This window comes from Stenella coeruleoalba (genome assembly GCF_951394435.1).
Source record: "Stenella coeruleoalba genome assembly, chromosome: 3".
In the NCBI taxonomy this organism is placed as follows: Eukaryota; Metazoa; Chordata; class Mammalia; order Artiodactyla; family Delphinidae; genus Stenella; species Stenella coeruleoalba.
This window is the reverse complement of record NC_137148.1, coordinates 32,467,671-32,492,753: the sequence shown is the minus strand read 5'-3', so window position 1 is coordinate 32,492,753 and position 25,083 is coordinate 32,467,671. Positions and strand designations below refer to the sequence as shown.

At 41.0% G+C, this 25,083-nt stretch overlaps 1 protein-coding gene across 5 annotated transcripts in view; it reads left to right on the top strand.

The window, feature by feature from the left end:
• Positions 1-2,601: 2,601 nt before the first annotated feature.
• Positions 2,602-25,083, top strand: part of DAB2 (DAB adaptor protein 2) — a 53,060-nt gene continuing 30,578 nt past the window's right edge. For all 5 annotated transcript variants that reach the window (XM_079917330.1, XM_079917331.1, XM_079917328.1 and 2 more), the window contains exon 1: positions 2,602-3,192. The gene's annotated coding sequence lies outside the window, so the exon portion shown is untranslated. The remainder of the gene's footprint in view (positions 3,193-25,083) is intronic.

The window sequence follows — 25,083 nt, the reverse complement described above, 5'->3', positions numbered from 1 at the left end:
CCAAGTCTAAAGAAACATTTACAATTCATGGGAAATGGCAGGATTCAAAATGGAATGTTTCAGGGAAACAAGAACAGTAGGGAAGGAGATAGGAGAAAACCTGGAGAAGGGAGAGAGAAAGCCTTTCGTCTGTGAGCTATAGGGGGAAAAAAAACAGCTTAATTATGGAAGAAAAGACACACACATAGGATAGCTCGCACAGGCAGAGTTGCTGTGGAAGCACATTCCAGGAAAATCTTAAGAGATTACTTTAATAATAAACCATGCATTCTTCAGCAAGCCATCACGGGATTAACTACCCCTTTCCTAGGCTGGGAACAGTCGTCAGTTTTTTTGGGGGGGTTTCTTCCTTTTCCCTCACAAGCAGGTTTTGTGCAAAGAAAGAGTCATGCAAGGATCACAGTTTTTCAAACATTGCACTCAATTTTCCTCACCTTAATTGTCTAAACATTAATTTCAGAAGTGATAAGAAAAGACCGTGGTTTAGGCAGGGTTAATGTCTGGGTGGGTTTGGGTGTGATTCTCCAGGAGCAAGGATGTTCATTTTAGATTTACTGAAAAGCCAACAACTTCCATGGGACAGGAGACTATGCTCTACCAGGGATAAAAAGGGTTACATTTATTTTCATTCTTCTCTCTTTCTTTCTTTCTTTCTTTCTTCCTTTCTTTCTTTCTTTCTTTCTTCCTTTCTTCCTTTCTTCCTTTCTTCCTTTCTTCCTTTCTTCCTTTCTTCCTTCCTTTCTTTCTTTCTTTCTTTCTTTCTTTCTTTCTTTCTTTCTTTCTTTCTTTCTTTCTTTCTTTCTTAATGTGAGCAGGATACTGAATTACTGCCAGAGTAATATCAGAGCCCTAGAGATATAAAAACACACTTCAAGTCAAATCAGAGTTCTCCACTGTTGACTCTTAAGATATCTGTGTGAAATGACAGAGCTGTCCACTTCCAGCTGTGTGTGTGAGCCCACTGCTCACAAATGCACTATTTTCATCCAAAACCTTCTCTTGAAACTACAGGTTATGGCAGATGAAATCATTTTCTTCCTCTGGCTTCTTAGACATATCCCTTCCATTTGGTGGGGTAGAGCAAACATAAGTCAACATTTCTTGATAAGAGTCTTTCGATTAAAAAAAAAAAAGATGTGGGTGGTCATTTCTGAGAAAGTGTTACATAGTGAGGTTAAAAGAGAGACCCATTTTTTTTTCTTCAAATTGTCAAAGCCTCTGTTTGCCTGAAATCTGCTGTCATTTTTCCAGCTACTTAGCTTTTGGAAGGGAAACCAGCCCTCTGTACTTCTGGATCTTAAAAATAAAGCACTATGTCCTAAAATGTACCAAAATTAAAGTTCTTTGCACAGAAACTAACACACTACTGTAAAGCAATTATACTCCAATAAAGATGTTAAAAAAATAATAAAACAAAATACAGAATGTGGTATAAAATAAATAAATAAATAAATTTCTCTGCACAAATGTTATAAATACAGTCCCAAGACTAAATTTTATATACCTCTTGTCATTCACACAAAGTCATTTTTTTTTAAATAATAGCAAATTACCTCAGAGGAATATCGAAAACTGTCAGCACCACCCTCCTCACCTCTACCTCCCCAGGTATGAGGGGATGAGACAGGTGGCAGAAAGAGTAAAGGTCAAAAGAGGTAGTATTCTCATCGTTGACAGGTTTTGCTGCTCTGCACGCCTGGCTCCAGGGCTGTCCCAAGCCTGACCTACTTGAGAGCAGGGACTGTCACTCACACTGAGCTGTCCCAAATTACGTGGTTTTGCAGTCGGATCTAGGCTGGGACCACAAAATACATATCTGGTGTCCCATGAGCCTGATTTGAACCCCCAATTTCCAGAGGTAAAATGCAAATCCACTGTGTGTTACTTACTCAATAAAATCAATAACCCCTTCCCATCCAAGTCACAATTTAGTTGTTTTCACATTTAGTACACACTGTCTAAGACTTAAAAAAAAAAAAAAAGAAGGAAACATAGACATACTTTCACAAGAATAATTTCATAACTCTTAGAAATCAACAAAGCTTCTGGGGATGTTTTACAAGTGTTCATGATTTTAAAATACGGAGAAGATGAATCCCCAGCTTGTTAAGGTCCACGAAGATACGCCATGGAGTGCCTTCTACTGCTGAGTACTGTATGTCACTATTTCCAAACATTTTATTTCTCATATTTCAGATTTTTCTTAGAAGTATAGGAAACACTATAGAAATCACTGCAGATAAAGTCATGTTATGTGTCTACCCAGGGATGCCCATACTGTGGGAGAAGCCAGTATATAATCTCTCTGTTTATATCAAGTATATAGCTTAATTAGTTAGGTTATATAGGCGTGCATGTTTTTGTTTATATCCATTTCATAGAGAGTATTGTCTTTATATCTGTATATACAGGATTATATTTCATGCATAAATACAGTATGTTTTACATATACACACAGATTACCCACCAATTTAAATTGGTGCACTTAAGTGCACCCACATTTGCCGTGAAAGAGACACGAATTCCTTTAAAGGGGGCAATCACACGTGCAACTGTAGCGACAGCAGATCTGAGCTAGCATCCACTGCTTCTTGCCAGGAAAGTCAGGAGTAGAGGCAGCCCTTTGTTCAAAGGGCCCTACCGGGTTAGGATGACTTGGGACGCCACATCACTGGAAGCGGCAACGCAGAGAAGGAATTTGTGAGATGAAGGTCGCTGGGTCCCACCCCTTTCCTGCGGAGTTTCCCTTTCCTGTCCTTAAGCGCACCCTCCCCTGTCCCTTGTCCCCAGCCCCGCGAGTCTGGGCTCCGGACGGCGCCCTGACTCCTTCTTCCTCCCCTTCGCTGGGCTCCGGGCGATCGCCCCGCGCTGGTGGGGCTCCCAGTCCACGGGAGCCGGCTCCTCTGCGCGGCCCCAGCTCGAGTTAATAAACAGTTAAGTTTGGAAGACTCAGCAGACACGTTGAGGGGGAGTTACCCAGCCCAGGCAGCAAAAACATCCCGGCGCATTCCTGGGGAGTCCTCAGCTGCCAGCATCTGATTAGAACCATATCTCGCCGGGAGTGGCCCGCGGCTCCGAGGCTCCCGGGCCGGCGGCTATTTAAGCGCGGCCGCCGTGTCGGCTGCGCGGTAGCCAGGAGGCTCAGGCACCACCGGGAAGTCATGCTCGCATCGCGGAGGCGCTAGCTAGCCTGTGAGTAGCTTTCCGATCCTTCCTCCCTTTGGCTCCATTTTTGGCGACCTCTTTCCCTCCTTTGCTTCCCTCCCGCTCCGCGTTGGGATGCGGACCTGGGACTGCTGGGGCATCTTAGAAAGGAGACGGTGTGCTTGGGCAAAAGGCGGTTTTGTGGCCTGACATCCGAGGAATGCTCCCGCGAAATGCGTTTATCTTTGGGGTCGGAATCCAGATGTCCAACTAGTGACATTTAACAAGCGCCTCGTGTGTGTGTGTGTGTGTGTGTGTGTGTGTGTGTGTGTGTGTGTGTGTGTGTGTGTGTGTGTGTGCTTGTTTAAAAGCTCTGTGGGCAGCCCGGATCGGACGCTGCTGACCGCCTAATTAACTCCTCCAAGGGGGGTTATTTTTGCCGTGTGACAAAGGCTGGGGACCTGGTTTGTGCCTGCGAGAAGCTTTTTTCCGGTGACTGACAACGTATGGCATCAAAATGTGAACTTTGTCTTACACCCGATTCTTAAGAAAGTATCTGCCCAAGAGACTGAACAAACTTGTTTGAAATACTCTGAGGGTTTAAGCGGTGTCTGCCTGCTTGTTGTAATCTGGAAAGATTAAGTAAGAATTTTGGAAAAGGGGGAAAAAAAGAATGGTTGACTGGAGCCCCAGTCAACATAGCGGGTTTCATAAGCCTAGAGCTGACTCTGTTATTTGTTTCTGTCGTCCTTTCCTCTTGACTTAATTCTTAGCCTGGAATTCAGGTCCGCAGTCAATTTTAGAAGGGAGCCCTCTGAGTCCAAAGGGAAATCGAACTGGATTAAAAACACTTAAAGAATCTGGATGTTATCTGCACCCCATCCTTTCCCCTCCTCCCCCCACCTTATCCTCCTTCTTCTTAGTTTGTGTTTGGAAGGAAGAGAGGCACTCTGTAAAACGAGAAGAGCCGAAATAAGCTTCCAGACACATGGAAAGACTTAACAATTACGGAGGGGCGACTTCATGAATAGTAAATGTTGTTATTGCACTATAAAGTGACTTAATGAAAAAATTTCTGGCCCTAATCAGGCAAAGCAGGGGAAGGGGGGAGAGGGAGGTAAGACAGAGCTAACTCAAACAGAAGGAATGGCTGAGGAAAGAAGGCAGCTGCAGAAATGCCCTCAAGAGGTCCGATAAGGCTCTTGGAATGGCTTTGATGGGGTATGTCATTGATCTTCCTGCAGGCTTGAGGTTTGCTCCCCACACAGGAGCATCTACTGGCTGTTGGGGCAGGAGGGACTAGCTGGGAATGGGGGAGCCTGACAGCCACCAAATGGCTTGCCTCCACGCTCTGCGACACCTCCACCTGGCTTCTGAAACCAGCAGCCAGACCTTGATGAGGCTACTCTTCTCTGGGCGTGGTGCCTGCCCCCTACGGCCCCAGGTTCTGTCTCTCCCTCCTTGAGGGGAGATAGGCCTCTATGATACTGCAAGAAGGTTTATTGCCATGAGAATTCAGACGTATTTGAGATTGAGCTGTCCTTCATCTTTGGGGAAGGATCCTTTTGGTTGAAGTGCTACGTATGTGCTAATAAACAACGGTACACCTAATGCAATGCGCAATCTTGTTGAGAAAGCACAAAGGAGGCCTAGTGGTTGTTTCCAATGTGTATTTCTGGAAGAGATTACTTCTACATCCCTAGCCAGCATCCTCCTAAGGCAGACTGGATTCTTTTTCTTGTTGGTGATGACTAACTTCACTTCCCCTTCCCTTCCCACTCCCAACTCCAAATGGATGCCCTAGCAACCAGTTCTTCTTAAGCTATACCCTCCTCCGTTTTAAAGTAGATGGTAGGAGAACGTCTTCCAATTTTGAGCTGTGACACATAGGTAGTCGCCATTCTGGTGATCTTGGACACAGCTGATCTTCTCCTGAGGATGTGAGAGAGGAAGGGAGCCACAGCGCTTGTTCAAAGCCTTGCCTCACTGTTAAGGACAGAATCCAGGGTCTGCATTTCCACTCAAGACTTTTTATAGTTGGAGATTCAACTAAAAGTCCAAATTCCTGTGCATAGGCCTTATGTCTTGCCTTGCCCAAAAGGTTGAATGGATTTCAGCCACCTTGTTTGGGTTGAAGGGAATTGCTTTCAAGACACTTGTTGGCATGAAGGAAGGTGGTACAGGGACCCATGGAAGCTGCTGACCAGCTGGTTGGGGTGATATTATTGGCCTGCTCGGCCATGCCTCCCATTACCTGAAGAGTTAGAGAGCAGGAAGACGGAAGCCTTGGTCACGGCTCCTGCTCAGCAGGAGGCTTTGTGGAGACTTGGGCTGTTGGTGGTACAGCCAGTATGGGCTGCTTCACTTCTCTTTCTACCCTCATATGTCTGTAAGCCTACACTTGCTACCATGATACTTTTCACCTGGGTAGTTTTGAAGTTTCCATGTGTTTCCCTTCCTCAGTCTCTAGTGACTTGAGGATTTAGTTAATGCTTTTCTTAAAGACAAACCTAGGATGCTGAAATACTTGAGAAGGCTGCCAAAGACAGAGCTCCAGGGTGTTAAGTTGCCCTAAGGGGAAGCAGAAGATGCCTCCCCAGGTGGAAAAAGCCTTGAAACTGGACCAGTTAGGGAGGTTTTGGTATTTGACCAAAGGCATAAGACTGTCTACACTCCAAGCAGAACCAGAATGAGAACTCGACTCGAAATATGAAACACCTGAGGAACAGGATGTGGTATTTGAAAATTCTCTGGCGCTGCTGTGTAATTCTAAAGTTGAAGCCGTGCCACTGGATTGCACAGAGGTTGGCCAAAATCACATTTAGCCGAAATAGCTGTAACCTCAGATCTATGTATTTAAGGGTAACCTAACTCATGGTAATGTTTCCTGACTGGATTAATCCTGTGACTCAGAAGGAAAGCAGGCCATCGAGCCCCCTCCTATAAAGAGTACGCTGATTTCTGGTGAGGGGAACACATGACGCTGCGTGTGGACACCAAGGGCTGGCACACAGGCCATTTCCACCTCACACCTTGCTTGGCCGCAAGTGTGGGTTCGGGGGCCCCATTGCCTGAGTTCAAATCCCAGGGACAGCACTGCTGCTCATGTGACCTTGAGCAAATTGCGTCATTTCTCTGACCTTAAGCTTCCTTATCTGGAGAGAATAATAATACCTACCCCCAGGTTTGTTGGGAAGACTGTTAATCCGGTATGCTTAGAATAGTTTACTCCGATGTTTTGTTTTCATGTTGCCCCCTGAACCACTGAATTATGTATCTTTGTGAAAACTAAATGCAGAACGGGGCATGTCTTTGTCAAAGTTGGACACCGCCTGTCTACCTGAAAAATGTTAATCACTTAAGCACTTAGTATTAACAAAGCCAGGGAGTTTGCTGTGCTTAACACTGAACCGCCTGGGAGTTACTCTCTGTTTTCTGCCTGGAGCCTGCAGTTTGCTTTGGTCAAGCTGACCTCCTCTGGTCTCATTTAAGTCTTTCCCCCCACCCCCTACCCCCAGACCCCCTACAGAGAAGGAGCAATCCTTCTGCCTGAAGTCAGCATTATAGCAGAAGGAAGTGGGAAGGGAGAGGACCATGGGAACTAAACTGAGGGACTAGGCTAGAAATAAAAAGTCTTCTGAGTACACAGGGCCCCATGCTGTCCTTGCCCACGTAGCTGGGCAGGTTGCCACCGTTACTCCCCTTCCCGAATCTTTCTCCTACCTTGGAAGGAAGCCTGTCACTCTAGGGTAAGCAGAATCTGAACAAACTGCTTCCTGGTCTAAAAATGGAAGTTACTTTTTTTTTATTAAGTGAGGTAGAATCTCCTCTCTACCTACCTCATCCTTCTCTTCTCAAGTTATTTTCATCCAAAACTATCATCCAAATTGTCCAGCTCTTGCTAATTCTTACATCATCACGACACAAACATTATGGCTTATGAAATTTCAGGAACATAAAAGCTGTTGGCTCAATACAGAGCAAGCCAGTTAATGTTTTTCTGCTGCTGTAACTTATAACTTAGCCCCTAAGCTAGCTAGAGGCAAGTGACCTTTAACTCCTTTAAACTAGTAAGAGTTCTTTCTGAGTGAACAGAGCAGGCTGAGTGAGCGTTCAGGGCAGGGGAGCTACGGTGAGGCAGAATGCATTGGGGCTGTCACTTATATTTTTAGGTAACCATGGAGCTGGTAGGTTAGGAAGTAAGAATACTGGAAAAGCTGGGTTTGAAATGTTCTCCAACCTGGAAGAGATTTGGGTGAGGAATTTACAGTTTAATGTTTTCTCTGGGTAAAACGCTACCCTATTTCTCCCTAGCAATGTGACACAAAGTGTTATTCTGAAACAGACTTAGAACTTTATGTAACCGATGAGCTGTGTAAGTTCTCATTTAACAGTCAGATTCATTCAAGAACTTTATGTAACCGATGAGCTGTGTAAGTTCTCATTTAACAGTCAGATTCATTCATTCTTTCAAGATTGGACACGTAGTTAGCTAGAGTGTATTGTTCACAGCTAGAAAGAACTCATCGCAGACTAGCTTTCAGAGTGCGGTCTCCGGACCAGCTACATCAGCATCCTTGGGAACTTGTTTGAAATGCAGATTCTGGGTTCCCATGCCACATCCACTAAAGCAGATGTGAGCAGTAGGGCCCGTCCAGCTGTATCTCAGCAAGCCCTTCACGTGATCTAAGACTAACTTTCAGATTTCACTTGTTCAGTGGAAAGCATAACAAAGTAACTGAATTCCTACAGTCATGGAAATAATAAAGCATTTAAACATCGCTCAGTTTAACTGAATCTGAGAAAGATGAAAAAGCACAAACCTTGCCATTCTTCCTGCTATCTCACATAACTGCTTTCTTGATTCTAGGAAAACGGATCTACTCCTTAGTTTTATATTGTCAGTTCGCTTCCAAATCCTTTTCCCTTTGGGGTTTTTAAAAAAACATAATTAATCTCCGTTTATTAGAAGACTGTCCCAGTTGCTTCTTTTTAAAAAGATTTCCGTAAACTACATCATTACTCTTGAACCAGATGGTTCTCTCTAACCTATAAAACTTTTTATTTTGTTTTTTCATGCCTTGCCCAGAGTGCAGATGTAGGCCTTGCCATCATGGTAAATGAATCTGCTGCACTTAGTTTTTATAGCTCTTTATGGTTTATGAAGCACTATGCCATTCTCCCATTTGACTTTCACTTTAAATCACTTAAGGTAGAAAAGATATCTCCATTTCTTAACTCCAGTATGATCAATAGATATCAGCCTGCCCAAGGTCATACCATTAAGTGGGAGAGCCAGGATTCAAGCGTGAATCTTTATGATTCAAACCTTGATGGTTGTCAAAATATTTAATAAACACCTGTCACATGAAGTATGTTGCTAGGCTAGCAACGGAAGAACTCCCAGTGAACAGAAGTCTAGAAGAAATTCTATTTTACGTGAAGTAAAGAATGTAGGCTCTACTCCTGCAGTGGAATGACAGCACGGCCATTTCTTAGTCCCTGACCCTTAGTCACCTCACCCTCCTTGCAAAACAGTCCTAAGAATGACCAGTGTTCATCAGAGACGGGTGTTTAGCAGAGATCGCGCCTTAGACTGAAAGATACAAGGGTGTGATCTAGAAGGAGACAATTGGAGCTCTGGCTTTGAAGAGGCAGCATAGGTTAGTGGTTAAGAGCTTGGGCTTTGAACTACAAATGACGGTGTCCACAACCCAGCTTTGTTATTGAAGGCGAGGAATATAACAACTGAGCTTCATTTTCTCCGTCAATAGAACGAGTTGCCTCCAAACTAAAATTAAAGGAGGAGCCATGAAAAAAAAAAGAAAAAAACAACTTCCTCAGAGCTACTGCCTCAGAAGTGCACCTGCTCTAGGACTATAATTCTCAATGAAATAACTAAATTGATATTGGAAAATCGTCTTGTTCTCATTGTTTGTGGTCTTTTGGCAAGCTAAAATCTGGAGATGAACACATTCAGGCTGAAAATGAGACCATCTTTCTTACCTATCATGAAACTATTAAATGTGAAGTTCGAGCAGGAAAATGTGGCCATGCTTCCTAAACAAGTACCGGCACACAGATGTTAATTCTTAAGGTACCACTTAAACCTCCTCTGGGCAGGACAGTTGAGTCGTCCTGAGGTCTAGAATTAATCCATGCCCAAGTAACTGGAAAGTTAAAAATATCTTCACTAATGTATCCGTGTTGGGTACAGCTGCCTTCCTGTTCTAAACATTTCACCCAAAGGATCTCACTTACTTTTCATATTTGAAGTTTCCCACTAAGGGACCAAGAGCTGTTCTAATCCTCTATAATATGTAACGCAGATGCTAACGTGTTTTTTTGTTACCATTTAGGGCAGCAGAAATAAGCCAAATGTGTCCGGCTATTTGTCAGAGGGCTCTCGTAGTCCTATGAAGAATGCCAAACCAGTCTGGCTTTGGGGCACAATGTTAACCCAGATGAGAAACGTGTAACTTACTTGTAGATCAGAAGTTGGAATGGTACACACAGTAGGCGCTCAAACCTCCCTGAAAGGAAAATGCCAGCTGTGCTTCACTACATCAGCATTAGGTGGTGGTCGTGTTATTTTTTGTTTTTGTTTTGGGATTTCTTTTTTTACCCTTTGCTTCTGAAGTCAGATATCTTAAATAAAATCCCAGTTCTGAAGTAGAAAACAAATAGAACAGGCTCTTCCATCCATAGCTGGTTGACGATAAGGAGATTTAATATGGATTTCTGCCTGGACCAAGGTTCAACTATAGCTAAGGCTTTTCAGAAGAATTCGTGTACTTGAATTGAAATGATAGTTTTATTCAATGTCCAGCCTGTCTTCTGAAGGATATCTTGATGCATAGATGTTTGCTCGGCTGCCTGATAACTTGTTCTTGGGGTTTCTGATTTGTCCAGGTGATCTAAAGTTTTCACTGGTTGTAATTGAAAGTTGGCTGAAAGCATTTACCTAACACCTGCTAGGGAACACGTAAGTGTGAACAGTTGCTGCCTACCTGAAATTCAGAGAAAATGACAACCGCTCAACTAACGTATGGTTTTATTATAATTAAATGGCACAGAGTGGTACAGAAAGAAAAGGACGCAGGTGTGATGATGGATTTGGCTTTCAAAGGAATGGTGGAAGTCAAATCAGCAAAGGTAGGAAGAAAAATGCATTCTAGGCAGAAGCTCATAAGTACATCATGCAGATGTATGCCCAAAGAATACTGATTGGCCAGTTTGGCCAAGAGAAAGTACAGGTGGTAGAGAGGTAAGGGGTGATATCATTTGGAAAGGAGAGATGGACTGCACTGAGCTTTGGATGTCAGGGCAAGGACTTAGATCTTTATCTGCTAAGCGGTAGATCTCTTTATTAAATCCGGAAAACAAAATGCTGACTCAGATCAATTAACCTGGCTGTATTGGCAGGAGGAGTTTGAGTAGCGATTGCTTAGCAGTTGAAGAAAGACCTGTTCTTTCATGGAAAATCAGCAAGGTAAAGATTTCTATATTAAGGAACAAATTGCAACTGTGTATTACCTCTAATGTTTTAAGTGCACTCCTTCTACCAGACTGCATGGGGGCTAGAAAAGTAGGGTAAATGATTCCCTGACCTCAGAATTTCATTGAGTTAAGGGAAGAGTTCCACAGGAATCAGAGGACAACAATAGGTCAAGTGTGGAGAAGTGTAGGGCCGGTGAGAGGTAAGTGAAGACCTAAGACAACACATCTTGAGTGAACTTTGAATGACAGGTAGGAATTTAAGTAGGTGAAGGCAGTAAGTATTACAGGCTAGGGAGGTAACAAGAGAAGGCACTGTGTACTTGTGTGTGCACACACACGTGTGTGTGTGTGTGTGTGTGTGTGTGTGTGTGCAGGGTAAATGGAAGAGATCAGCTTCTCCAGGCAACAGGTGGCTATGTATATATCTACTGTGCATTCTAAATATACAAGGCTTTGCATCTCAGATTGACTGTAAATAGAGGAATTGAACACTGATGCCTGATTAATACAAAATCAGGAAGACCCTGAGGTCTGATAGGGCGCCACTACAAGAATTCAGCCATGAAAGTGGGTCAGAGACAACTAGAGGCTCTTACAACTTAGATTCTCATTGGATCCTTTTGAGAAGATGGAAGGGAGAATTAATCCCACAAGGAGCTTTTTTTACTTCAAGTATTCTAAATATGAAATACCTGTGCTGTGTGTATAAAAAATATAACACTGTACTAAGAGTTGGCTAATTGTCAGGAACAAGGTACGTGACACAAGATAGTATAGCTTTTTTGGAAGCAGGAACTCGTCGGAATGGCGATGAAGCAAGACTGGGGAGGAATCCCGGAACTAAGTAAAAAAAATTTTTTTTGGTGGAGAGGGAGCAGAGGTATGGAAATAAAGGGTAATTATGGAAAATAGAGGGTCGAAAGTTTGCCAGATTCAGTAGATATGTGAACAGTCTAAGATAAAATCTTAGCTTCATTCTAAGCTACAGACAATACTGTTGTGGGTCTTTTAGGTATATCCATGAACAAAAGAAAATCTGTACTTCAGTTTCCAGATAGTGTATAGAGATAGAAATCTTCAGCTTTGTATACAAGAAGTCTTTAACAGAAACAATGGATGCAACTGTGCTCTGTTTTAGGATCCAAATTCTTATATTTCATGCAGCCAACACTTGTTGAGCGCCTTACTATTTGGGGTGATAATAAAGTCCATGTTCTTGATGAAGGCTAACCTTAACCAATTGTTACCTAATATTCTCTTGCTGATCCTCTCGTAAACTAGGTAGTGCTGCTTAAATAACTAAAGCCACTAGTAGGGACCCACGGTTACGTTTTCAAAATATTGCTTCATTTAAATCCACAGTTCAGTAGTTTGGCCTGATCTGAAAGTGACCCTGTTGTACTCTTAGAAAAATCTGGTAATTAAGAGTGCCACAGAACATGTTTGGTTCTAGAATATAGAGGTTTGTGTCATCTCTGAATTGCTTGTACTCCTGAAGTGGCAAAACTGATGCCAAGTGAGCATATGTTTCTTTCCTGTGTTTATGAAGAGAGTGTTGATTCAGAACTCTAGATTTTAAGATAACTTTGCAGGAAACATCACTGACATTCCTTCATAACCTAGCATATCACAAGATTTTTTCCTCCCACTGGCTCTGTCACACAGATGGTCTTCCAGATTGCCATATTATTATAGGAGATTCCCAAATATTTAATGTAAATATCTCCCATCTAATTAATGTTTTAAGTAAATGTCATCATTTTAAAACTGGCTATTGAAGAGGGTAATTAAACCCTTAAGACAAAATTTTCATCTTTCCGTGGTTGATATTAATAAGAAAACAATATATAGAATTCCTTGAAGTAGTCTAATTTTGCCTTCTCTTGTAAACGTTATTAATGGCAGTGAAACTTTCTACCCTAATCAGAAACATTTCCTCTGAAATACTTAGTAGCAGTTGTAACTATTGCTTGCTTATTCTCTCTCCCCTGTTTATACTGTAAGCCCCTTGAGAGTAGAGACCATATCTATTTTTGTCACTGTATATACAGCATAATACAGTGCTTGGAACACAGTAGGTATTTGGTAAACACTAACCAGATCGCCAGGTTAATGAGTGACTCAAGCGACTCTCATCTGCAACATTAATTGGAATTTATTGTAAAGAGAGCAAAACAGAGAACTTCAGCTTGCCTTATCTGTTGGTATAAGCAAAATAGTTTTGAGTCTTTTTTTGACTTTAAGGTTATTTATAATGAGCAATACCCCTAGATTCCTCTAGTTTATATCTGCTCAGGGCCTGAGAAAAGCCAACAAGCTGTTACTGAAATTCTCCACATGGTGTGGTCAAGCCTTTGGTTTAACTTCTGCCACTGGAGTATTCATCATGGCTCATACATCTATCTAACCCAATAGATATTATCACAAGGGCCAATAATAATCATAGTGGCGAATAGTTTTCAACCTGGTATTTCATCAGGTTGTCCAAGGACAACTTCTTATTCTCCTCCTGTTTTCTCCTTTTAAGAGCATCTACCAAACTATTTACTAAAGAACTAATAAAAATTGAGAAAATAGATGAAACCTTTGGCTCAGTACCGAATAATTAAGGTTATCCCTTTGACTTAACACAATTTCTGCTCAGATCAAAGAAAGCTGCTTTTTTAAATTTGTATGTGCAGCTGTACTGAACATACAAATTAGGTTCTTTAATTCTTAACTTAGGTTGCCAACTTGTTCCTATCTACACAGACCCCATTGGATCCAAGAAAACCAGTCTGGAAATAGGCAATAGACCGTACTCTGATCAACTTTGAAAATGCTAGCATAAGAGTTTTTTCAAACCCCAGTGAGCAATTGATTCAAAACATACTGTTCATTTGTTTTAATATATCAGGAGCTTTTCTCAACAATTTTGGACAAGTAAACATTTAACGAAGTCTAAGATGACAGTGTGGAAAGCTTTCTGTGAGCAGCGTTCTGCACGCTTGCAGAGATGTTCAAGTTCAATTTGTAGGTTCTCTTAGCTTTTGAGTTTAATTTCATGTGACTGATACTAGAGTAGCTTTATGATTCTGTCTTTAGCCCAAGTAAGACTACAGATTTGCCTACATTTTAAATATTGCTATCTGACAAATTAGTACATCCCTAAGGAATTTAATTTTAAAAATGCGGAAAGGCACACGTCACCCTAATATCACTATTCTAAATGTATAAGAAGCAGAAATCTGTCTCTCACCCTACTGCCACCCTTCTTGACCAGCATTTCCTTGTGACTCTTCCTTCTAGTCTTTCAATAGTTATATGGAGAAGCATATATACAATGGGAAAATGTTATCTGTTCTGCTTTAAGCAAGGAGCTACAATGACATGACTACTTTAGTCAATAGCTCCCTTTTACAAGTTCCTTTAGTCGCTCCCATTTCAAATATCATTATACTTACGTAAGGTTTTCTAAAACTGACATTATGGGAATTCTTTTTCTAGGGTCTTAGAATGAAAGTTATAAGACATAATGGCCTTTGATTTTTTTTTTTTAAGCCACCTTTAGGACATGTTGTTTATTTGAAGTTTGAGGGTCACCAAGCATCATAGCTCGGCAAGATGGGATAACCTTGAATCTGACATTTGAGATTGTTAGACCTTAACCTTTCAGTTAAAAGGCTTTGTTTCCAAAAGATTAACCAAGTAATTAAATGAAAGAAACCGGCAGTTTTGAATCACTCAAAATGGCAAGTTCATGCAACTATCATACTACAAAGCTATCTGACTCTTTGATACCACGGCTCCACACACAGATTTGTCACCACCCCGACCTCTACACCATTGCTCAAAACCTCAAAGTCTTCTCAGCACCGTCTAGACAAAATAGAGTTCTGTTAACCCACCCTAATCCAGTCTGACCTACTTTTCAACCTTTTCCCATCATATAACCCAGCACGGGTTTGGTATTCTAGTCAAGATTCCATAAATATCCTTTTCCCATTGCTATCAATTCCTCTTTCCCAAAAGTATTTTCTGGCTAACACCCATTCCACCTATCTGAAGAACTAGATGAATTCTCTCTTTTGCCTGTATTGTTCTAAAACAAAGACATTAAAAGCATAGATATTAGACTCATGTGACTTTGAGGGGGTTGATTAACTTCCGTACTTCAGCTTCTACTCTTGTCAGAAAGGGATGAAGATAAATTTAACTTTTAAAACGTTGGTATTCCTTCTGTGTTTCTTAAAAAACTATTTTTTTGAATTTAATTTAATTTATTTTTTTATACAGCAGGTTCTTATTAGTTATCCATTTTATACGTATTTGTGTATATATGTCAATCCCAATCTCCCAATTCATCCCACCACCCCCCTAAAAAAACTATTAAAGCCATCCCCAACCCTGAACTCCCAACCCGCTTTACTCTGCTCTTTTTCCAGAGCATCTGTCACCTTCTGAAAGGCTATAATCCCTTTAAGGCTTTCCCCTGCTAGAGTGTAAGCCCTATAAGGGAATAGATCTTTATTTTGCTCCCTGACATATCCCAAGCGCTAGAAGAGTGCCTGGCACATAGTAGGGATGTAGATTTATGACATGAATTGACTTGTTGGCACTGACCCCTGGCGTTCAGGAGCTAACTTTGTTTCCAGTCTCTAAATAGTAATGGCTTTGAGCAGGGATCCGTCACCAAACCCCATATGCTCTCAACAACATATGAAACAAAGCTGCCTGTATTTGAAGGCCTTTCTGATTTTCTGTTAGCATGGCTTCAGAGCAAACTCTGGGGTAGCCAATGATTTACCATCTGTAGAGTCACACTGACTGAGCACAGTGTGAGACAGATGACATGCTCTTAAAAGTCAACAGGGGTGGGGACTTCCCTGGCGGCGCAGTGGTTAAGAATCCACCTGCCAGTGCAGGGGACACGGGTTCGAGCTCTGGTCCGGGAAGATCCCACATGCCGCGGAGCAACTAAGCCCGTGCGCCTCAACTACTGAGCCTGCGCTCTAGAGCCCGTGAACCACAACTGCTGAGCCCGCATGCCACAACTACTGAAACCCATGTGCCTAGAGCCCGTGCTCCACAACAACAGAAGCCACCACAAAAAGAAGCCCGTGCACCGCAACTAAGAGCAGACCCAGCTCTCTGCAACTAGAGAAAGCCCGCGCACAGCAATGAAGACCCCATGCAGCCAAAAAATAAATAAATAAATAAACTTATTTAAAAAAAAAAAGGAGAGTCAACCGAGGTGGCATTTGACTCTTAAGGGATTTCTTAGGTGGAGGTGCAAATGTAGAATGAAATTTCAGTTAGAGAACCTCAACGCTGGAGAGAATGACCCTGAGAAAGAAATTTTATTCACATCCTACTTGTGATAATTAGTCCTGAAAGTAAAACTTTGCTTACCTTAGAGAGACTGAGAAAGCATGTTAGTGTTGTTTCTCTCAGTGTTTTCTTTGGTGGAACTCATTGTCTACACACATCTATAGTTTAAGGATCACATTCTGTTTTTTAAAGACATTACAACTATGTTACAAACCACTATATATAAAATAGATAAACAACAAGGTCCTACTGTAGAGCACAGGGAACTATATTCAATATCCTGTAATAATCCACACTGGAAGAGAAGAACAAAACATTAAAACTATAAACATATTCCTAACTTCAAGTTTTACTGCAGTAGAAGGCATCGTTGGGTTATAGCAAAGCTTGATCATTACTTTTTTAAGGATTTGTCTTAACCTCCTGGTCCATAATATTGAGTCTTTTTAATAAAGATTGGATTAGGAACTTAATAGTGGCTTTCAAAGACTTGTCTTTGCACAGGACTATAGAGTTCAGCTAAGGAAACAAATGATCTAATTGCATTCTCTGATGCTAAAAATGCCTACATAATAAAACTAGAAAATAGCAGATGCCACTGTGGAGTGAATCTAAATCTTCAAGGACCTACTGAAGTTCCTTTTATTTAATGACCATATATCACAGGGATCGTAAAGAGAAGCTACAAATGAAGGCCTTATCTAATCACTTATATCCATTCATGTTTTCCTCAAGTATTTAAATGTCAATTACTTAGCAGACACAGAATTTTGCAACAGGTCATTAATGGTTCAGAGAACAGATGAGATTGCTCTAAAAGCTAATGAAACCACTTGCTTAAATATTACATTTTTTATGAATCAAGTAAATTTCCTTCACAGTGAATCATTGATGTTGACATTGCTGTGTAGACTAATGAGAAACCTTTTTGTAGTTGAATATAAATATGACATCTCATAATTGGCCAGGAGGTCTCAGTGCAAGCCCAGCAAAGTGGCCGGCAATAAGGAACCATGCCTACTAGTTCATCTCACGCTAAAACTATAGAGCCGTGTGGCACCCCCATGATTTGTCATCTTAAGAAGGCAATGAAACCCAACAGGGATGGTGTACATGCAGCAGGCCTGGGAGAAGGAAGAATTCTCATCTCATCTACTTATTCTGGGAAAGTCTCCTCATAGTAAGTCACATTTTTGACCAATCGCTTGCCCTAAAGCCAAGCCTTGACCATTGGGTGATACTTGTGACTGTGAGTGCTAGGCAGGTTATAAATAATAACAATATAAAGGGCAAATACTCGACACAATTTCTTTTTTTTTTTTAATTTTGTTGAAGTATAGTTGATTTACAATGTTGTGTTAATTTCTTACAGTTTCTAGCCAAAGCTCTGAGAGCTAGAAAACAGACACACTTCACAGGTTTTTAGTGCAACTGTTAGACAATACAGTATTCTCACTATTAACTTAAGTCAAATTCATTTAACGGGGAAGGAGTAGAGGGTTAACCAGCATTAGACTCACACTAACAACATCTGCAGCTGGAGATGATTTTGAATAACAAATTTTAAAAGACACAGACATAGATCTAATAAATGAATCTTTACAGTCCCAAAAGCCAGAGAAACTAGATTGTCTTAGTATATAAATTTATCATTTCAAATCTGTTAAGCTCTTTGGGAAGTAGCAATTCTTTTGCCTCTATATGAATTGATGGTTCATTTAGTTAAGGCGTTTATTGCCTTTTAAAATACCCAAAATGAGTTGTTTATCAGGCTACCAGTGCAGGTTTATAGGAAGCAGCATACTGCATTGAACATTACTTCATGTAAGTATAAAGTTAAGACACTGATTACTTCTTCAATCTTGCAAAATAATATCTAGGTCAAAAGTAAAAAAAAAAAAAAATTATGCTGGACCTGGGGAAGAAAAATCTCATTTTCCTAGGCTCCTCCAAGCCATTGGTTAATGCCACCCGAGGAACTTATCTTTAAAAAAAGAGAAAAACAGTAAATGAAATATTCAAGACTCGAGCCTTTGAAAATGGTGTATAATGACATAACCAGGGCAATTTTCTTAGATACCTTGTTTTTATGCAGCTGGTACAAATTTGATTTTTTTCCCCCTTTCTCCCAGCTCTGGAATGATTTTAATATTAGAAGAAATGACTTAAGAAAACAATCCAGTGGAATATATGTGTTAGAAAACCTTCAAAGTCACTCTTTAAATCCCAGAATAAACTTTTCAAAATCTGTACAGATTAAGGTGATACTTGAGATCCTTCCTTGTGTTCTTTGATTATTGCAACTAAGAAAGAAAATCAGTAAGCTGTATCTTCATTTTCTAAGAACTCTTAACTTGGTGCTCTGAAACACCACCTCCATTATTTTAACTTCATTTGTAGAATCACTTAAATGATTGCCAAAGGTGGAATAGAAATTGACTTCCTGAAACCTTCTTTAGATTAATAATGGTTAATGTTTGGAATCATACAGGGGTGGCTTTTTCCCGAAGGCTTTAGTAGATACAAGGTTCCCTGAATTACTCTTCCAGACTTGCCAATTGTACACCATGATCCCTAAGGTAGATGTCTAGACATGTTTGTGGAAGGGAGGACCAGTTAATGGTGATGACTTACATGATGGTAACAGGTAAAATTTTGGTTGCATTCTCATGAATTTATGCATAGAATTCATGAAACAAAACCTGTCTCACCTACTTAGACTTTATAAGCGAAAGTCTGATATTAAGTGGTAGGATTTTTTCTTGTAATTGGAACTTCCTTTGCTCATCTATCTCTGCAGTGAATGAACCATATACAGATATTTCGATAAACTAGAACACTTTGTTACATACATTGTTCAATGAAGGTGCTTCAGCTGTGAAGCAATTAAAATCCCAAATCTGTTTCTTTTAGCATGAGTTAATGTGCTGCCGTATGGAATTTTTCCATCCCTCAGTTTAAAAATGCACTGACTTATCCCCATGTGCTTATTCGGTCCAATTCAGGGGTTCCCAACCCCCAGCCGCGGACTCGTACCAGTTTGCAGCCTGTTAGGAACCGGGCCACACAGCAGGAGGTGAGTGGCTGGCAGGCGAGCCATGCTTCATTTGCCGCTGCCCATCGCTCATTACCACCTGAAACGTCTCCCATCCCCCATCCCCCCATCCCCCCAACTCCGTGGAAAAATTGTCTTCCACAAATCCGGTCCCCGGTGCCAAAAATGTCAGGGACCGCTGCAATACCATTTCCAAAAAAATGAGAGAATAATGATGGCATGTGAACCTTAGTTCAAGTTCAAGGATGCTTGTGCATTTCCACCACTTTGTCCATCTCACTCTGCAGTAGCTTTTTTTTTTTTTTTTGGCTGCATGGCATGCAGGATTTTAGTTCTCCAACCAGGGATGGAACCCGTGCCCCCTGCAGTTGGAAGCATGGAGTCTTATCCACTGGACTGCCAGGAAAGTCCCATGCAACAGCTTCTTAGAGTATTTGTGTGCACACAAGTTCAAAGCAGGTGGGCTAGCTATTTCAGACCATTTTTGGAACCTGTCTCCTAAATTTTTAGTACTTGAGTAGAATTAATATATCACCACAAGAAGCAAGAAAAGAAGTTGGCAGACTCACCCTTCTCCTTGTCTAACAGAATCTGCAATTACCTGGGGATTTCTTATCTGTTAACTTATCTAATTTGGCCAGCAACCAAGAAGTAAGCAAATGAGCCTATATGCTTATTTCTTCTGGACGAGTTCCCCTGGCCTTTTAGATAGCATTCTGGAGACTTCCTAACCTTCAGCATGGTAGAGCACTGGTGTCGGGTGGGGGGAGAGGGCTGGTTATCAGGTTCCTGGTTCTCTGTAAACCTGAAATTCAACAAATAAATAGAAAGTCCCTTTTTATTTTTATTATTTTTTAAAATATTTACTTATTTATTTGTTTGGCTGCATTGGGTCTTAGTTGCGGCACACAGGATCTTTGTTGTGGCGCACAGGCTTCTCTCTAGTTTTGGTGCTCTGGGCTCCAGAGCGTGTGGGCTCAGTAGTTGCGGCACACTGGCTTAGTTGCCTCACGGCATGTGGGATCTTAGTTCCCCGACCAGGGGTCAAACCTTTGTCCCTTGCATTGAAGGGTAAATTCTCAACCACTGGGCCACCAGGGAAGTCCCCCTTTTTATTTTTAAATGACTCCTTTTTCCTTCATCTTGTTTGAAAACAACCAAATCTTCTCTAAGGGAAATCAGCTAAATCATGAAGATATCCTTTGACTCGTATATTGAATTATGTTTTGGCTTCTGTTTTTCTCTGTGGATTTCACTGTAGTAACTACTAAATTAACCAGGTGATTCAATCTATGGTTTTTATTAGTAGGCTTTTCTCAGAGATTTGCATTTTTTCCTGTTTCTCCTCCTTAGGGCAGTTTACACTAATCACTTTGCAGTAGCATCTTTCTCAGGCTACAATAAAAGTTCATTTTTAAAAGGTTAAAAAAAAAATTCTTAAAGTGATAGTTAATATATTCAGCACACAGGTAACAGTAAGTGTTTAAAAAAAAACACAACCTGTTCTTATCTATGGGGTTAGCAGGGCCATTGTCATTCTTGAAGATGAAGCCCAAATGCCCTGTTGGCTGTAGATATCTTGCCCAACTAGAAGAGATTGTGTCAGACGTGGAAACAGGAGCCAGTGGCAAAGTCTCTCATGGAAGGTTAATACCAACTCTAAGGGTAGATTGAACACGAAAACAAAGGGCATATTCTACTGAAAAGGCCACTCAGAACCAGAGATAACATATTAGAATCAAATAACTTAAACTCATCTTATGTTGGGTCTACATAGGTATAATAGCTTTTTTCATGGTTTTGGTCTATGTACAGAAATGTAACAAAAAAGAAGTCCTGACTGTCTACACACACTTACTACATACACCTCAGTTTGACTACTCTGTGCAGGTGTTACAAGGCAGCTGGATTCTTCTTCCTTTAAACTCTCCAAAATACAGCACATCTCTGAAACGTGAGTTACAGAAAGATACAGAAACACTCAAGCCATGGCTTTGAAGATTATATGAACGTGGGGCTCTGCCTAAGAACGGAAACCACGTTGGAATTTAACATAATTCAGCCAGGTTATTAAAGAAGAAACTAAATATCAAGCAGTGTTTCTTGCACTGGTTTTGGAAAGTTTAAGATGACTTGCCTGCTTTTAAAATGGCCTGATATGGTATATCATAAAATAATTCTACTAGTGTATGTTTGTTTATAGCTTAATGTTTAAAATACAAGTGGCTTATTGTATAGTACAGGAAACTATACTCAATAATTTGTAATAACCTATAAGGAAAAAGAATCTGAAAGACCATATATATATATATATATATATATATATATATATATATATATATGAACTGAATCACTGTGCTATATACACCTGAAACTAACACCACATTGTAAATCAACTATACTTCAATAAAAAATAAAGTAAAATAAAAAGAAATGCACACATACATGCATCAAAAGATACGTAGTAGAATATTCATAGAAGCACTGTTCATCACAGCTCCAAAGTGGATAAAATTTGTGGTGTATTCATACAATGAGATATATGGCAATGATAATGAACAAGACACAACATGGCTGGAACTTCATAAATATTATGTTGACTCAAATAAACCAGACACAGAAGCAAAACAAATTTTTTAAGTAAATAAATAAGATGCAGGTGCTTCTAAATAACGTGCTTTCTTGAGCTCTTCTAATATCCACGTGGACTTTCAAGATGACTATTGTAATGGCACTCAAGTAGAAAGTGCAACATGTTTAACAGTTAAGATTTACATATGCAAGCATCATAGGTGAAATCACAGAGGGGCTCAAATGAATCAACTGTGTATCCTGAAGTCCATGTGCTAGGTGTTGCTACATGGCTGGGCTGACGTCATTCAGATTATTTCATTTGGGAACGAGAAAGCACAACTTGATACTGTGCATGCTAGGAAACAAACTGCTAAGATTCATTTGTATGATTTATTTAAAAACTAGCTTGGAATTAGGAAGAGGGGTGAGTTTTGGTAGAAGAATGTTAAAGTAACCTGGGAAGGATAGACATGAAAACGATGAAGTATTTGCTGGTCAGCTGGGTAAGTACACGTAGATATGAGGGAAGATTATTGAAGGTAGGAATAGTGTCAGTGTATTGGCCTAGAAATCAAATGTGCAATGACAATCCTTTTCCCTCATTCTGATTCGTTGGTATTTTGACTACATTTTCCTGTAAGGGACAAGCATAATATCCACTGTACATTTAGATGCCAAATTCAAAGTAAAAATCATGTATTTTTGTGTTTTTGTATCATAATGCTTCTCAAATTATTGCCTCAGAGGCCCTGCAATAGAAAAATTCCAGAGGCTTCCATGTTAGTAGTTTTGGTTTTTTTTTTTTTTTAATTTCAAACCCTAAAATATTTCATATAAATTGTTCAATCCTTAGAATACTCTCTTCCCTTGCCTTTAGGATGGGAGGGAAGCAGAATGAAGTATAGTGTTCTACTTTACCATCTAATAGTACAAAATAGAGTTCTTCTAAACTCAGATTTTAAAACTGGTTTATTCCATCCACCCATTCTGGTTATCTCTGAACGTTTAGCTTTTCAGAATCTTATTCCTTCCACTTGCTTTTTTGGTATACTTTCTAGTTACTATCGCTTCATAACTAGACCAGACTCGGTGAGGACCCCCTTCTGTCACTGTCAGCATGGTGTTCCCAGCGTTATGACAGCACCAGTGTGAGCTACTGTGCTACCACTATACCATGATGGGTTTGGCCACTAAAGCAAGTGCTCTGGTGACTGAGGCAGGTGCTACTCTCTCAGGTCCTGCAGTGGTGACTCAGGGTCGGGGGAGAAGTGCTCTGCAGAGTTCCGTCATGTCCCCACAGGCCCTCTAGTCACACAGCTCGTTCAATGTGCTCACACATATCACCTACCAGCCAGGGTACTGAGGCCTGCCCAAAGTGCCAACATACCTTCTTGGCTGGGTTCGATGGGAACCCTGACATTTGAGCCCAGGTCTTGAGTCTAGACGTTTTGTCTTCTACCCGTTCCTCAGACATAAGGAGTTTTTCCACCCCTCCCTCCCATCTCTGCCCACACACACCACCCCATGTTGGACCACTTCAATCCACTGGCCATTTCCCAGAAATGTCTTGGCTTGGTATACATATTTACCCGCTAGATCGTCAGCCTTTGTCAAGCCTCTCCTACCCCCTCAAAAGCCACACTATCCTTTCCCCCAGAACAATGGATTCCTAATAGCCTTTCCTAGAATTAAAGGGAATCACTCCTAGCTCCTTCCATAGGTGACTTGGTAGCTCACTAATAGAAAGAGAAGCAGCTAGTAAGGTAGTTCAAGATGATACTTAATATTATGAACTTCACTCAAGGATGCAGTCATTACCTTACCAATCTCTCTTCCCCACACAGCTCCTGAGGGACAAGTGAAAAACGGACAATAGCAACAGATAAGGAACAAATACCACATTGTTAGGGGGATCAGGGCCCAATAACCACCAAATGCAGAGCTCTGGTAAATCTAGGTTGAAGCACACTGCACACTAGACCAGAAATCCCCCATTCTCTTTTCCATGTCAAGTTGCACCCACTACATCACCCTGCCCAACTCGCTCGAGATATACAGAGCACATGTACCATAGCCTAGTTGAGCCAGTCCAAATGGTCCCTGGTGTCAGGGTTACCACAGCTACCCCAAATGATCCAATGCTAGCAATGTAAAGCAGTGGCACAAACATGATTTTCAAATCTCCAAAGTATCAATGTCACTTCCTTCCCTTTGTAGACGGGAGCTAAAGGATAAAGTTGGATTTCAGTTTTCCTATTCTGTTCAGTCTAAGCTGGAGGAAGTCATACTCAAAAACTGGGGTAGAACGATTAGCTGAGATGTTAAAGTTGAGATGGGTATACTCTCTCATGTCAATTAATCCAACCCCAAGCTTCATGTGTCTGTATTCACAAAAATTCCACACAGCCCAACGACCGCAGAGATATTCCAACAGTACTTTCTCTCTTAGAGTTTGATTAGGTGTAAGGAGGGATTCTAGAATCAATCTGCTATGCCTTTGTTCATACAAGCATGTTAACTTGTGCCCAGCTTGCCAAGAGGCTAGAGCATACTCTAATTGTGAATCTGCACATTCTACTTTTTCTAACCCTAGTAAAGTGTTCAAAATAACAGTCATGGCACTGAAACAACTAAGTAATGTGATTGCAAAATTGATGGTAAATAATACTTCAGTTAGACTAGTGAGCTATTTTTAGACATTTCTAGTGAATCTGCTGCATTGCCCAGTCTAGAGAATGGGCCTTCATTCAGATAACATTAAGCTCCTTCTTAAAGCCTTAAACTCTCCCAAACACTTTTATTATGATGACTATTCTTTAGGCCCTGTTAGGAGATACTCCTAATAAAAAGTTATTTTAAAAACAAAATGGGTGGAGGTGAATACAAAATTAGGAGAGGTCATAATGAGTCAAGAATAGTGGAAAGGGCTTCCCTGGTGGTGCAGTGGTCGAGAGTCCGCCTGCCGTTGCAGGGGACGCAGGTTCGTGCCCTGGTCTGGGAGGATCCCACATGCCATGGAGCGGCTGGGTCCGTGAGCCATGGGCGCTGAGCCTGCGCGTCTGGAGCCTGTGCTCCGCAACGGGAGAGGCTGCAACAGTGAGAGACCTGCGTACCGCAAAAAAAAAAAAAAAGAATATTGGAAGTTGGAAGTTGCCAACTCAAGAACTCAAACTTCCTATCGTGCTTTAAAAACAACAACAACAACAAAAAAAAAACCACTAAAAGGCCAAGCCCTGAATAGTAGAGAATGTACTGAAATAATGTGAATTCTTTGATCTGTGGGTTGCATCTCAAACCTAGCCAAATACTTTCTTCCAAGCAGCCAAATTAACATTAATGAGCCAGTTTGACCAAGCAGGACTCCAGCTACATAGGCAAAAGAGAATCCAGTGACAATGTATCATTAGACCACATAAAATCCTTTTTCTGTTTTGGTTCAGAAAACATCTATGAAAGTCCATGTTCAAACTATTCTGCTAAATTATCTTCTTGTTGTTGGC